The 16598-nt window shown below is 44.0% G+C and overlaps 1 pseudogene; it reads right to left on the bottom strand.

The window, feature by feature from the left end:
* Window positions 1-1711: 1711 nt before the first annotated feature.
* LOC103267664 overlaps window positions 1712-16598 on the bottom strand; it is a 23986-nt pseudogene continuing 9099 nt past the window's right edge.

Raw genomic sequence — 16598 nt, 5'->3', positions numbered from 1 at the left:
TTACACTTTCACCGAGACTCCTGCACAAGATGTCTCTGGAGTGCCAACCCCATACACACCCAGGGAGGGAGAGATTTGCCAGACATCAAGGCTGTGCTTTTGAGCCTCTGCACTGGGGAGGTGCGTTCCCTGGTGGCGCCCCCCAGTTCATCACAAGGACCCCTGCTGGGATCAGCTCAGCCACCTGGTGACCATTCTCCCCAGCATCATGGCGACCCCACCCATCGCTCCTCTTCCATCCAGCAGGGATCTTTGGAAGAGAGGTAGAAGTAGGAAAGACAGAAGCAGAGCTGGAAAACACAGGAAGTGGGGTTCATTGTGCAGCCTGTTTCCAGTCCCACATGCATGAAGCCCCTGCTAAACCTGGGAAGGATTCCAGAAAGGAAGGGCCGCCCACGCCAGAGCTCACCAATCGCAGGAGATGGGGGATTGGCGGGGAGGAGACTAGAGGTTGGGACTCAATATGCTCCTGAGAAGGACCAGGACAGCAAAAGAAGGAGTGAAGCAGCCTCTGTGGCTCCTGAGGCAGAGGCACTGTGGGACTGGGCTCCATCCCCTGCACAGGCCCATGGGTCTGGACGAGGCTCCCTTGCTGAGGAGAGAAGCCTGGAGAGAAGACAATGGAGAAGCTGACAAGAGTCTAGGAGAAGGGTATGATCTGGTTTACATCGAACATTTAAGGCCATTTGTGTTCTGTAGTGGCAACATGGGCCACCTTGACTCACAGACCATGATAAGGAGGGTAGATCTAGCCTCGGTGCAGCTCCATACCCAGTGGAGGTCAGCAAGGAGGACCAGGGGTTTGTACCCCCCACAGCTGTCTCACACTTGGGAGAGAACTCCTAGAGGTGAGTCAGAACTCCTGACAACCTACACTTCACAACAACCTGGAAAGACTTAGAGTCTATAATACTGAGTGATCTTTCGCAGAAACAAAGAACTGAGTATCACATATTCTCACTCATAAGCAGACCTTGAACAATTATCGTAATACTATAAGAAAGGGATTGGCAGTAGTGGGAAACTGCCAGGAAGGGAACGGGGAGGCGGGATTAGCAGTAGTAGGAATCTGCCTGGGGAAGTGGGGGACATACCTCATCAACAAGTGTACCTGCATAATGAACATTTGTATACCTAACCCTGAATTGTGCCCCATATCTTTAAAATAAAAGAAAGAAAAGAAAAAAGAGAGAAAACTTACGTTGGTGAAATATAAATGGATCAGTAACCTTTGTCCTGGTGGTGTGGTTCCTCTGTGTGTGTGTGTGTGTGTGTGTGTGTGTGTGTGTGTGTGTGTGTGTGTGTGTGTGTAAAGAGAGGATATTATGAAACTGTGAAGGCTTCAGTTGCATATGAAGCTTTTGCTTTCTTTCCAAGTGGGGTAAAGTGGTGGGCACTCAATGCCTGATACTAGAGGACACACAGACTCAGAGGTCCTTGAAGACCCTTTCTGGTCATCTTTGTATCTCCAGCATTCACATGCCCAACACTAACTCAATCTATGTTTTCCATGAATCCAACCTCACTTCTGTATTTATATCCAACACCCATTTGTTCAACATCACGTATTTCCCTAAAGGATCCATACCCACACTTTTGATGCTGAGGAAAGAAACCAAGATACCTGGGGAGGTGCCTCCCAACTATACTTTGTTCTGAGCCCAGAAATCCACATCACTGCCTGCTAATGTGTTCTCTGTTGAGTGCACCCTTACACCATCATCAGAATACTGAAGACATTGAGAGCCGGGGCCTCGGGAAGCGCTGGGAATTCAAAGGGATTTCTGTCCAGCATACAGCAGGTGCTCAACAAGGTCAGCAGAAAATGAAAGATGGGTCCAGAAGTGACTGTCCCCCCTGCCAGTGGAGGGGTTGGTTTGAGGCATCTGAGGTGAGGGACCTGAGGGATGACACAAGAGGGAAGTGCAATGACTCTAAAGTGAGGGCCAGGCACTGAGGGCCACAGAGAGTCCTGGTGAGGGGAGGAAGGTGTCAGTGTCCCCAGGGAAGGCATCTGGGCCTGGCAGTCCCTTAGTGGCATCTCCTTGCCTGCTAGTCCTTCTATCTATTTCCCAGGGAAAAAAATAACTGCCCCCAACTCTGTGGCAGGAAGGAGTGAGAGACACAGAGATGATCCAACTCCCTTCTTCTAACCCCTCCCCAGCTCATCCCTCTTCACCCTCTGACCTTCAGGAAGGCCCCTGCTTCTTCCCCTCATAGGTCCAATCTACGACCTATGAGACCACAGTGTGAACCGTGGTGCATGGGTGAACTTTTAATCAAAAATAAAATAATCCAAAGAAATGCATGGTTTCAAACGAGATCAAAAATAGGTTTCTATGTCCTCTGTCAGGATCCCTGTTGAGTACACCACTTCCCAGTCAATGTCTGTGGCACTGGCACCTGAGGTCTGAGCGGTCAGGCTGACAGTGGTCTTCTTACCCCTACCCAAGGTACCTCAGAGGAGGGGATCCCACTTCCTACAGGCCATTTCCATCTGGTGGGACGTATAGACGGGCCCCACAAAAGCACACCTAGGAGGTGGGCCGAAGGCAGGGACAGTGTAGACTGAGGTTTCTTCCACCTGCTCACACCATCCCCAGTTGTGTGGATTCCTCAGAATTGACTGAGAGTCTCAAAACCTTGAGTTGCTGCCCAAGGAATCAGAGCACCAAGAGCGTTATGGGGTCCTAATTCTTCAGCAGAATACCTTGGTTCATTCCACCTGCTATTGCCAGATTCTTGAGTAATATCTCAGTAGAATTCTGTGGAGGGGATGAGGAAGATGGCCCAGGTGCCCTGCTGACATGAGAACTCCTTCCCCTCACGCATGCCTCCCAATGATATATCACCCATCACACTCGCCATGCACCCCTCACGCATGCCTCTCCCAATTATATATCACCCAGCACCACTCACCATGCACCACTGTCTTGGCTTCAAGGGCCTTAGCCAGCCTTGGAGACATACTTGCTCTGTTTCTTCTGGACTTGAAGAAAGCCTTGCTCCATCCAATGCTGACTGCATGATTCCGTTGGTGAGTCGGATACCAAGGGACACTGGGAAGAAGTGTTTATTATTTGTTTGTTTTCTTTTCATTTTTTTTTATTTTAAAGATGTAGGATGAAGTCAGGGTTAGGTATACAAATGTTCATTTTGCAGGTACCCTTGTTGATGAGGTGGAAGAAGTGTTCAGAGGCCTCCCTTAGAGTATTACTTTACACACAGTGTTCTATGCATGGGACTAGTTTTAGAGTCAAACTTTCCAGGTCTAACTCTGCCTGAGGGCCTCTTTCAAGGCAGAGGGATGATTAAACTCCATGGCCTGGTCTCCTCCTGCCACCCTTGACACAGAAGTGTGCTACACAGTGAATGGCCAGCCACATCCAGAAAGAGGACGATTAGAGGGGTCAGAAATGAAGTCACAGAAAGATCTCAATGAGGGTCTTCAAAGGATATGTCTAGGTGAACGTCCTTGGAAAATCTTTCCCAGAAGAATAAGAGCAGGAGGACACAAGTCCATTACCTGAGAGAAGCTGAGAGAACTTCCACACTGTGCTTGGAGGAGATACAACAGCCCCCACCAAGAAGCGAACCCAGCCCATGATGCTGGACACATTGACCACGTGGCCCCTGGCCTTACTCACTAGGGCAGCAGACTCAGAGTCACATCAATCATCCCCAACAGGTTCACATCCAGAATGGTCACAAAGTTCTCTTTGGTCAGTCATTCATTGGGGGTCGAGGGTGTAATGTCTGCATTACTCACCAGGCTCCAGAATCCTGAACAGTGGAAAGGCAACAGAGCAACACTATGCTGTGCCTGTGTAGCATGGATGCATTAGAGTCCAAGTTCACACCCCAGTAGAGTGAGGGCTTCATGATAGATGTGAGATGGGCAGTAGGTAGAACAGAGATGATACAGGGTCTGCAGGGCTGGGAGCTACACATCCTGCAGCAGGTGGAGGTCAGAACCTAAGCCTCCCTCTTTGGAGTCCTCAGAGCCCAGCCCACTGCCTGGTGGACAAAGAACATTTCACCCAATATTTGAGGTGAAATATTGCAGGAACTCAGGTTGAAGAAATATTGTCCAACTTTTACTCTGGAAACATGGGAACCAAGGCTGGTTATTTACACATTAATGTTGTCCTTGCAGACTTTAGCTACATTCTCCTGCATTTTCAGATTTTCTGGATACCTTATAGTGAGTGTGCAACAACTATCTGTTGATGGAATAAAAGAGACAGAAGAGTGGGAGAATGAGGAAGGGAGGGAGGAGACAAAGAAAGACAAAAGAAATTAAAAGTCAAATCTAATATCTGGACCCAGTTTGGTGGGAAAGAGAGACCTGAAATCCTAAATTTGAAAAACTTGGAGCATAGTCCTGTATCTCACCTCAGGGGACTGACTTTATATCATTCTTTATCAATATTGAGCAACATTTATACAGAAGACACATGAGAAGTCTAACAGGCACTCTTTAGGAGGAGGCAAGCTTCATCTCACCCACTAGTACATAGACTTTACCATCTGACCTAGAAAATGTCACCTTCTCCTCCCAACCAGCCAGAAGACCATCCTCCATCCTTCTCCTTCATTCCCAAGTTCACTCGGCTCTGGGAAAATCTCTCTGGAAGATGCAAATACACTATCTCAAGGACTTAACACCAACAGGGTTGCGAACCTCCAGTCCTCAGGGAGCAGGATCAGAGGATCCCTTGAATGAGGGCAGGAGGTGACAATCATCGATCTGGAAGAACTGGCCAGGGAGATAAGTGCCTTCCCTGCTGAGAAACACGTCCAGTCCTTATGGGAAATCCTATTCCTTCACCAAGATATGTTTTGTCTAAGAATCTAATCAACATACAAGTTCATAAAGATATAGGTAAAGAGAAGTAGACCAAAATGACATTTATGACAAAATGTAGGATAAAATGTCAATAGCCAACTACTCAGTATGGTTTAAATAGGTACTGCCATCTAAGGACAGAATATTCTAAATCATTAAATACTATATCCTTAAAAATTTTTAATATGTCGAAATATTAATATGTTGTAATATGTTCATCTACATTGAGAGAATAGAATGTAACACAAGCTATGCAGACAATATTCCAATTTCATAAACATGCAAAAAGTCCTTATGTGTGCATGACGATTTAAGGGAAAATTTTTTTTAACCCTTAAGCTTGGAGGCACCCAGGAGACGAGGGTATTCACCAGGAAGGCGGGCATGTAGCTCATGGGAAGGTAGAGAAGCTTGGCGTCCCAGCCAGCAGAGTAGCGGGTGTGGGGGTGGCAGGCGGTCAGTGCATGCTCCAGCAGTCCAGCACCAAGGGCAGACCCTGCCTGCATAGCTGCTCCAGTAATTCAGCTGATTTCATGTCCGTTTAGAATGAGAAACCATCCAGGCCTACTTCTGCCTGCAACTGGTACTGCTGTTGGTTCAACTTGGGAAGATTTCTAAGAACTCTTGCTCCCCACAAAGCCAATGCCCCAAATCTAATTCATCCAAATTCTCTGAGGAGAGCCCGACACTCCGGAGAAACAACAGTTCCACACTCAACCCACTCTGCCTCTCTTCCTGGGATATCTGTACTGCACAAATCCAAGGTCTCTACCCACACTCAAAATCTAAGCACATGCAAACCACCTGTCTCTAGTATCAGTTTCCTACGAGGTCTCGAGTCTTCTCTTGCTGGTTTCCAAAACAGTGAGGTGTTCCGATAGACACCAGTCTCAATTTCTAAAAAGCTTGGAGCCATTCTTTAGGTGTCTAGTTGCTGACAGGTGACAATGAAAATGGGGGTAAAGGACACCCTTTGTAGGAAGACTGTGCTTCCCCGCTCACCAGCAGAACCGGTCCTGATGGTGTTGGAGGCCTCATGATGGACCCAGGACCAGATGAGGGTTTGCTTCTCTCCTCAAGTCTGCAGTTCACTTACAGGATGACAGAAGTTTCTTGCCTTTGCTCTCCTCGACCTTAGGGCTGGCCTGGTCCCACAACTTCTGGAAGTTCTGCAAAATCTTTTAGTTACGTTGGTCTTGAAAGGGGTTCAAACACAGCGAACTTCTCTCCAAATAAGGACAGCTCCCTCCTGCAAGAAAGACAGGGAGGGCAGGAATTCAGAGGTCTAAGGAGGCAAAACACAGAAAACAAATAAACCCTGTAAAAAACTAACATGGGATGGTGGTGGAATAAGCTAGAAAGTTTGTCAAGCTGAGAAGTGCAGCAGCTAGTGGGAAACATTAATGATGATGGCATTGCCTCTGCGTGAGCTTTCCAGGTTTTCCATATTCAGACTTACTGGCTCTGAATCCTATGTATTCTCTGGCAAGACACCATTTCAATGCCATCACCTCCTACCCCTCACATCCAATGGATCAACAGAGCTCCCCTACAGTCCCTAGTTCCTTTGCCCCTTCTCCACTCCCCCCACCCCCAGGAAACTCCCTGGACGTCTCTCAGCTGAGTGACTCCAGCTGTCCTCTGAGGAGCACCCTCTACCTAGTCTTAGTTCCCCACACTCTTAGCCATGCTGCTCCCTGCAGTCAGCAGGTGTCTAGAGGCCCATGAGACCAAGTGGCTGCCTTGAGTAGATCCCTTCTGTGGGGTTCCACCACCAACAGCATGAAAAGCAACAACCGTCCAGGGCCCACACACCCTTCACAAGCTCTCCCGCATCCACCAGCCCAGCCTCCTCCTCCAGGCCTGGCCTTGTCCTTTACCCCAGGAGGACTCCACAGTGTAGATGATCAGCTCATGCTAACACCACTCCCTCTTCCAGGAGTCCTTCCCACCCTCCTCATCAGGCTGCCAGGTAGAATTCTTTATCCCTCAGCCCACGTCCAACTCCAGAACCCTCCACAACTCTGGTGACTGCTGTGGCACACATGGCTAACTTGGTCACACTCCTAAAAGGATGGCAAAAATGATTCTGGATCTCCTTGTCCCTCTCTCAGTTCTCAGAGTTTTAGGTTAGGGACAAAGCCTTATTGCTATCCTTGGACACATTTCTTGGGCACTCAGACAAGTGTCTACAAGTGTGTGTTTTATTGACTCTGATGCTCCACCCACCACCTCAAGGGCTCCCTGAAACTGAAAGTCATGGTGGCTATGGACATGGGCTCGGCTGGGATGGGCCTGAGGCCTAGAATATTCGTTCCCTAGAGAAGAGGAGCCCACAAGACAGGGCGAGGCTCATGGCCTTATGGAGGAATGTCTTTCGTAGCTCATACTCACTGAGTGCTCCTGGGAGAGACTTCCTGGCCATGGGGATCAAGCCACAGTATTATAGACAATCTTGCTCTGTTTCTTCTGGACATGAGGAAAGCCTTATTCCATCCAGTGCCGATGGTGTGGTTTCTGTTGATTAGTCCGATATCATGGTGCAATGGGAAGAAGTGTTTGGAGTCCTCCCCTGGAGCCATATTTAGTCCACGGTGTTCTAAACCGGGAACAGGTAACATAAGCATGGTGTCCTGCTTAGCAGGTTCTGGATCAAAATTATCAGCGTCCAGTTTTGCCTCAGACAGTTCCTGACTGAGGGCCTCCTCCAGGGCAGAGGATGGGATGACTAACTAGAGTCCTCGGTCTGGGGCCCACAGAAATGCGCTTCCCAGTGAATGACCAGCCACATCCAGAAAGAGAAGAGAAGAGAGATTGCAATTGAAGTCAAAAAGATCTCAAAAGAGATTTTCAAAGTTCGTGATTAAGCAATCACCAGGAAAAGTCTTCCCCAGAAGAACAGAAGCAGGAGGACTGCCCTGTTCCAGTTCAATACCTGAGGGAGTCCGAGAAGGCCTCCACACTGAACTTGGAGATGCAGTAGCCCCCACTACAAAGTGACATCCAACCCCCAGTCACTGGAGACATTGACCACGCGATCTCTTGCCTTCTTCATTAAGGGTAGCAGGCTCAGAGTCACATCAATCACCCCTGACAGGTTCATGTCCAGTATGGTGGCAATGTCCTTTTTGGTCAGCCACTCATTGAGGGCCTTGGATATGAAGCTGGAAGATGAGAGAAAAGCACTGCGTTGTGCCTGTGCACTGTGGATACAATAGGGTCCAAGTTCACACCCAGGTAGAGTGAGAGCCTCATGATAAAATAAACCAAGAAAAGTTAGCTGGGTGTGGCGGCACACACCTGTAGTTCCACTTCTCTGTCCTGGTGACATCCAGGGTCACTTGTCTACAGCCTGTCCGATGTCTGGCCCCTCAGCTGTTTGGCCCTATCTCTGTCAGACACACACCCAGCACCCACTAGCCTCACATGTCCAGCTATCCGGCCAATGGTTTCCTTAAGCCCAAGACACAGTCCATAATATAAATGTTTGAAGAGGAAATGAGAGGAAAAGAAGGGTCAATCATGCAGTTGTCTCTGGGTAGGCAGAGGAATGGGTCCTTACTTTATTCTACACCTGGGATGATAAGCCTGTAATTGATATTATCAGTGTATAATGAACAGGTATAGTATCAGGAGCTAGAATTTGGTTGTAGACCTAAATCTACAATAGGCACATCCTTGTTCATGGGAGGCCACCAAAGAAATGACTTATGAGTGATCTGTAGAGCAGTGCCTGGGGATTTGGATGTTGCGCACATTCATAACAGTTATTCATCTGGGCTTTTGGGTTTTTGTTTTCTTTAGAGTAAAGAGGTACATGTGCTGGTTTGCTACATAGGTACATTGCATGATGGTGAGGTCTGGGCTTCCGTCGAGCCCGTCCAACAGATGGTGAGCATGTTTTTAAACCCTTTTTGCCATTCTTACCTACCCACGTTAATAGTGTCTGTGGTTCCCATCCTCATGCCCATGCATGGTCAGTATTTAGCTCCCAGTCATAAGTGAGATCATGCAGTGTCCAGTGTCCAGTTTTTTTGTTTCTGAGATACTTCACATAAAGTGATGACCCCCCGCTAAGTCCAGGTTTTTGCAAAGGACATGATTTCGTTATTTTTTATGGCTGCATAGTATTCCATGGAGTCTCTGTACAACATTTTCTTTGTCAATTCCACCCTTGATGGGCATCTAGATTGGGTCCATGTTTTTGCTATTGTGAATAGTGCTGCAATAAACATATGAGTGCGGGAGTCTTTCTGATAGAACAATTTACAGTCCTTTTGGTAAATCCCCAGTAGTGGGTGTGCTGGGTCAAATGGTAAATCTGTTTTTAGATCTTTGATAATAAGTCTCCAAACTGCTTTCCACAGAGGTTGACCTTCCTTCATTCCCACCAAAAGTGTAGGAGCATTTTCTCCACAACCTGGCCAACATCTCTTTACTTTGACTTTAATAGACACTATAATTTAATAGACATTTGAATAGACATTCTGATAGGCATGAAATAGTATCTCACTGTGGTTTTGATTTACACTTCTCTGATGATTAGTGATGCTGAGAATTTTATATGTTTGTTGACTGCTTGCATGTCCTCCTTTGAGAAGTATCTGTTCCTGCCCTTTGATCACTTAATTATTTATTTTATTTTAAAGATGTGGGGTACAATCCAGGATTAGGTATATAAATGGTTATTGTATAGGTAAAGTTTGGACCTATTTTTAGTCCCCACTTTGCCTGGTTTGAGATCAGGTACCTTTATTAATGTTATGTGATACCCCCGCCCCTGTCCCTCCCCTGGCAGTTTCCAGTGACTGCCAATTTGACCATTTTTTAATGAAGCTATTTGTTTTTTGCATTTCCATTCGAGTTCCTTCGATTCTGGATATTAGGCTTTGTTGGAATCATAGTTTGCAGATTTTTCTCCCGTTCTGTGGGTTGTCTTTTTGCTCTGTTAATAGTTTCTTTTGCTGTGGAGATACTTTTTAACTTGATAAGGTCCCACTTGTCAATTTTAGTTTTCACTGCATTTGCTTTTGAGAAACTGGACGTAAACTCATTGCTGGGTCAATGTACAAGAGAGTGTTCCCCAGGTTTTCAAGGACCTTGACACTTTGGGGTCTTTACATTTAAGTCTTTAACCCATTTTGAATTATTTTTTGTATATGGTGACAGGTAAGTGTTCCACTTCCTTCTTCTGCATATGATTAACCAGTTTCCCTAGCACCATTTGTAGTAGAGAGGGTTCTTTCCCCAGTATTTGTTTTTGTCAACTTTCTCAAAGATGTTGTTGGTAGGCCAATCGATTCACTTCCAGGTTCTCTATCCTGTTGCATTGATCGATGTGTCTATTTTTATAGCAGTACCATACTGTTTTGGTTACTATAGTCTTGTATCAAAGTCTGAAGTCTGGCAATGTGATGCCTCGAGTTTTGTTCTTTGTGCTTAGGATTCCTTTGGTTATTTGAGCTCTTTTTTCCCTCCATATGAATTTAAGTATTGTCTCTTCTACATCTGTGAAAAAGGATGCTGGTGATTCAATAGGGATTTCCAATCCGTGAGCATGGGATGTTATTGCATTTGTTTGTGTAATCGTTGATTTCTTTTAGCAGTGTTTTGTAGTTCTCATTGTAGAGATCTTTCACCTCTTTGGCTAGATGTCTTATGAGGCATATTATTCTTTTTGTGGCTAACATGAATGGGATTGTGTTCTTGATTTGGTTCTCATCCTGTTTGTTGTTGATGTATGGAATTCAACATATTTTTAGCATTATTTTGTGTCCTGATACCCTACTAAAGTCATTTAATGAGTGCTAGGAGTCTTTTGGTGAACCTATAGGGTTTTATAGGTATAGCATGACACAATCTGTGAAGAGGGATAAGTTAACTTCCTTCTCTCCAATTTGAATATTTTTTCTTACTTTCTCTTGCCTGATTGCTGTGACTAGAACTTCCAGCACTATGTTAAATAGGAATGGTGAGAGTGAGAGACCTTGTCTTGTTCCAGTTCTTAGGGGGAATGCTTCCAACTTCTGCCCATTAAGTAGGATGCTAGCTCTAACTTTTTCACAGATGGCTCTAATTATTTTGAAAAATGGTCCTTTAATTCCTAGATGGTTTTTTATCATGAAGGAATGTTGAACTTTATCAAAGGCTTTTTCTACGTCTACTGAGAACATCATATGGCCCTTGTTTTTACTTCTCTTTATGTGGTGGATTGCGTTTATTGAATAAAAATTCTAGAAGAAAGTTTAGGAAATACTCTTATAAGCATTGGACTAGGCAATGAACTCATGACCAAGACCTCTAAAGCAAATGCAGCCAAAAACCAAAATTGATAAGTGGAACCTAATCAACCTGAAGAACTCCTGCACAGCAAAAGAAACCATCAAAAGAGTCGAGAGGCAGACCAAGACTGCGAGAAATGTTTGCAAACTGTGAATCCAACAAAGGCCTAATATCCAGGTTCTATAAACAACTCAAATGAATCTGCTCCCTCTTCCTTTCTTGGTCTGTATGTGGGAGGGGCGGAGTCAACAGAAACTGCAACCACCCCTCCCCCCAACAAGTTGCTGGAGTGGTCAGGCAGATGTAGCATTGACCTAGCTATTCATTTGTAAGAGAGTGTTGCACAACTCACTTTCCAGGCTTAATGTTGGGGGTCTTCCCCTAAGACTCCTGCAAAAGACATCCTTACAGTGACAACCCACGTACTCCACGGAAAGGAAAGCTTGGGCAGGCTCCAGGACTGCACTTCTGAGTTCCTGCTCACTCTGGCAGACATGGGCCCCTGTTGGCAATTTGGCTGCTCTCTGGGGAGCCCAGCTCAGCCACTCGGTGGCCTCTCTCCCCAGCGTCATGGAGGTCTCCCCAATTCAACCTTCTCCATCCAGCATGAGTCTTCCAAATAGGGGAAGATGTAGGAAAGGAAAAAGAAAACTGAAGACACAGAAAGTGGAGTTCATTGTACATCCTGTCTCAAGACCCCACAGGCATACAGCCCCTACTAAGCCTAAGAGCTGGGTTCCAGAATGGAAGGTCCACCCATACCATGCAGTCACTGGAAAGCAGGATTTGGAAGAAAGAGACTTGACATTAGGACTGGATGACCCTGTGTTCCTCAAAGAACCAGACAGCAAAGAGGAGAGAAGGCAGTTTCTGGGAGTCCCATGGACTCTGTGGGACCGGATTCCAGGCCTCACACAGGCCCATCAGTCTGGACCAGGATCTCTCACTGAGAAAAGAAACCTAGAAGAAGGACGGGGGCGGGGCGGGGGGAGGGAGGAGGATTCCTAGGGTCAACATTCTTCTCAGACCTAGAAAAAACAACACATGAATTCATATGGAAACATAAACGACCAAGAATAGCCAGAACAATCCTCAGCAAAAAAAACAAATCAGGTGGTATCACATTACCAGACTTCAAACTTTACTATAAAGCTACAATAATCAAAACAGCTTGGTGTTGGTACAGGAACAGGCATATAGATCAATGGAATAGAATTGAGATTCTGGAAGCAAAACCTCAATTTCTCAACCAACTCATCTTCCAAAAAAGCCTCCACCACCTACCACCGGGGAGAGGAGAACCTATTCAGTAAGTGGTGCTGGAAAAACTGACTGAACACATGCAGAAGATTGAAACAGGACCTCTATCTATCTCCATACACAAAAATTAACTCTAAATGGATCAGAGACCTAAATGTAAAACTTCAAACCAAAAGAACCTTAGAAAATGAAGGACATTCCCTCATGGAAATTGGAACTGGCATCCAATTCCTGAACAAAACCTGAAACCCACAGGCCATAAGAGATAAGATAGACAAGTGGGACCTCATTAAACTGACAAGCTTCTGCAAAGCCAAAGAAACCATCAAGAGAGCAGGGAGACAGCCTACAGACTGGGAAAAAGTATTTGCCAACTCCAGGTCTGACAAAGACTTAACATCTTGGATCTACAAGGAACTCAAATGTGCTGAAAAGAAAAAGACAAACAACCCCATTATAAAATGGGCAAAAGATATGAACAGACACTTCTCAAAGGAAGACATCCGAGCAGCCAACAGACACATGAAAAAATGTTCAACCTCACTAATCATCAGGGAGATGCAAATCAAAACCACACTGAGATACCACCTAGCTCCAGTCAGAATGGCAATTATCAATAACTCAAAAAATAACAGTTGCTGGAGAGGGTGTGGCAAAAAAGGAACACTTCTACACTGTTGGGGGGGGGCAAACTAGTACAACATCTGTGGAAAACAGTATGACGATTCCTAAAAGCTCTAAATATTGACCTCCCATATGAAACCGCAATCTCCCTACTGGATATACCCTGAAGAACTCAAATCACTCTATAAAAAAGATACCTGCACACGTATGTTTATCGCAGCATTGTTCACAATAGCAAGAACCTGAAGCAACCATGCTGTCCATCAAAAGAGGACTGGATTTTTAAAATGTGGTACATATACGTGATAGAATACTACACAGCCATAAAAAAGAACAAAATCATGAATTTTGCAGCAACCTGGATGGAACTAGAATCTATAATACTGAGTGACCTCTCACAGAAACAAAGGTCTGAGTATCACATGTTCTCACTCATATAATGGACCTTGAACATTCAATGTAATACTATAAGAAAATGACTGACAGTGGTGGGAAACTATGGTGGGGGGAGGGAGATGGGACTAACGGTAGTAAACATCTGTCTGGGGATGGGGAGACACCTCTTATCAACAAGGGTGCCTGAATGAAGCATATTTGTATACCTAACCCTTAATTGTACCCCACAATATCATAATAAAAAATATTGATTAAAAAAATTATGAACGTGAACTAAAATGATTTATAAAGAAAAAAACATAAGGATGACAACACACTTTGCATTAGAAATTATGAAAGCGAAAAGTCAACAGATTCAAATTTTTAAGGTGCTAAAGAAATATGTTTCATATTAGAATCCTACAAAAAGAAAAATGTTTCTGCAGTAAATACAATATTTAAAATTTCTCAGAATTTGTTACTAGAAACTTTGTTCTAAAATAAATGTAACATTAATGAAGCAAAATATTATTGATGTAAGTTAAACTCATGAATTTCAATCACTGGAAGTTGCAGAAGTAGTAAATATTTGTGAAATTATGAAATACTTCATATCAACACCCAATTGTATACTGTCTGCTTGAGCTGATAGTAAATGTGATTCCACAAATAAGTAAAATATAAAATAATGACATTAGATTGTGGTGATGATGCACAAATTTAAATATACTGATAGTCACCTATATACATAAAACAAGGTAAATTTTATTGTGTTAAAAACTAGACTTCAGTAAAAATGTTAATACTAAAGGAAAGAAAGATTTCACCAAGAAAATACTAAAAATAGAAAATACTGGAGATATAAAAAGAAGTAACTCACATGACAAAGAGTGACTATATAAATAAAATATAAAAATAAATAAATAAATAAAATATAATAATTCTAAATGCAAAATCAGAAAACAATGAAATAAAGACAGAAATGAAATAAAGACAGCAAAAATTATAGCTAGACACAGCAACACTAACTTTACTTTTAAAGCAAGTATACAGAAAATCACTGAGGATATAAAAGACATAAAACACATTTTATTTGCTTTTTTACCAATTGACATTGAAAAAACTTTCACACAAGCATCCCTAATAATCTACAATCTTTTGTACTGTTCATGAAACATTCATCAAAAATACATTTTAAAATATTGAGCTGTACAGGGGAGAGGCAAGATGACGATAGAACTGGTTAGAGTGTGAGAGTCTTGGCAAAAGCAATTGCCCATAAAGACTCCCTTTGTGGTATTGGTACAAGAATAGGCATGTGGACCAATGGAACAGGGTAGCGATTCTGGAAGGAAAACCTCAATTTCTCAACCAACTCATCTTTGACAAAGCCTCCAACAACAATCACTGGGGAGAGGAGAACCTATTCAGTAAATGGTGCTGGGAGAACTGGCTGGTCACATGCAGAAGATTGAAACAGGACCTCTACCTGTTTCCATACACAAAAATTAACTCTAAATGCATCAAAGACCTAGACATAAAACATCAAACTATAAAAATCTTAGAAAACGCAGGACACACCCTTATGGAAGTTGGAACTGGCATCCCATTCCTGAGCAAAACCAGAAATGCACAGGCCATAGAGATAAGGCAAGTGGGATATCATCAAACTGACAAGCTTGGGTAAAGCAAAAGAAACCATCAAGAGAGTGGGAACACAGCCCACAGAATGGGAAAAAATATTTGCCAACTGTATATCTGACAAAGGCTTAACATCTAGGATCTACAAGGAACACAAACACATGGAAAGGGGGGAAAACAAACAGCCCCATTAAAAGCAAACAAAAGGCATGAATAGACACTTCTCAAAAGAAGATATAGGGCAGTCAACAGACAAATGAAAAAGTGTTCAGCCTCACTCATCATCGGAGAAATACAAATCGAAACCACATTGAGATACCACCTAACCCCAGTAAGAATGACCATCATTAATAAAACAAACAACAGATGCTGGCGAAGAAGCAGAGAAAAAGGAATACTTCTGCAGTGCTGGTGGGAACGCAAACTAGTGCAACCTCTTTGGAAAACAGTGTTATGATTACTGAAAGAACTAGAAATTGACTTTCCATTTGATCAAGCAATCTCTCTATTGGGAATATACCCAGATGAACTCAAATCATTCTACCAAAAAGAGACCTGCACACATGTTTATTGTAGCACTATTCACAATAGCAAAAACATGGAACCAACTATGCTGCCCACTGAAACTGGACTGGATAAAAAAATGTGGTACATATACACAATAGAGTATTATGTAGCCATAAAGAAGTACAACCATATAGGTTTCGCAGCAACTTGGATGAATTTAGAGTCTATCTTACTCAGTGATCTATCACAGAAACAAAGACCATAGTACCATAAGTTCTCATTCATAAGTGGACTTTGAACAAGTATCAAACTATAAGAAAGGGATTGACAGTAGTGGGAAACTTCCAGGGGAGGGAAGTGGGATTGGCAGTTGAGGGAAACTGCCAGGGGAGGGGGTAGCATACCTCATCAACAAGGGTACCTGCATAATAAACATCTGTATACCTAACCCTAAATTGTACCTTACACCTTTAAAATAAAATATTTAAAAGTTAAAAAAAAAAGAAAGAAAGAAAATTAATGCTGATTTGTGCAACAACACAAGGACATCCAAAGGCTCCAGATCCATGATTTGTACCCTGCTGGAGAAAACCAAGGTCCCTGGGGAGTACTTTGTGCTGAACCCAGGAATCTGCACCACTGTCTGCTAATGCATTCTCTGTTGCGTGCACACTTACACCATCATCAGAATAGGGATGATGCTGAGAGGCAGGGTCTCAGGAAGTGCTGTGAATTCAGAAGACTCTCTGTCCAGCATACAGCAGGAGCGCAACAAGGTGGGCAGTAATTGAAGGAGGGATCCAGAAGTGACTTTCACTCTCTGCTAGTGGAGGGGTAGGTGTCAGCCATGTTGTGTGGGAGACCTGAGGGATGACACAAGATGAAATGCAATGACTTTAAAGTGATTGCCTTAATGTCATTGCATTTCGTCTTGCGTCATCCCTCAGGTCTCATTGCCAACTGGGCTAGGTGGCTCAGCCTGTAATCCCACGCCTTTGGAAGGCTGAGGTGAGTGGATTGCCTGAGCCTGCGGGTTCAAGACCCATCTGGGCAACTTGGC

Source organism: Carlito syrichta, unplaced genomic scaffold, assembly GCF_000164805.1.
Source record: "Carlito syrichta isolate Samal-C Ts95f unplaced genomic scaffold, Tarsius_syrichta-2.0.1 Scaffold308194, whole genome shotgun sequence".
NCBI classification, from domain to species: Eukaryota; Metazoa; Chordata; class Mammalia; order Primates; family Tarsiidae; genus Carlito; species Carlito syrichta.
This window is presented reverse-complemented; position numbering and strand designations above follow the sequence as displayed.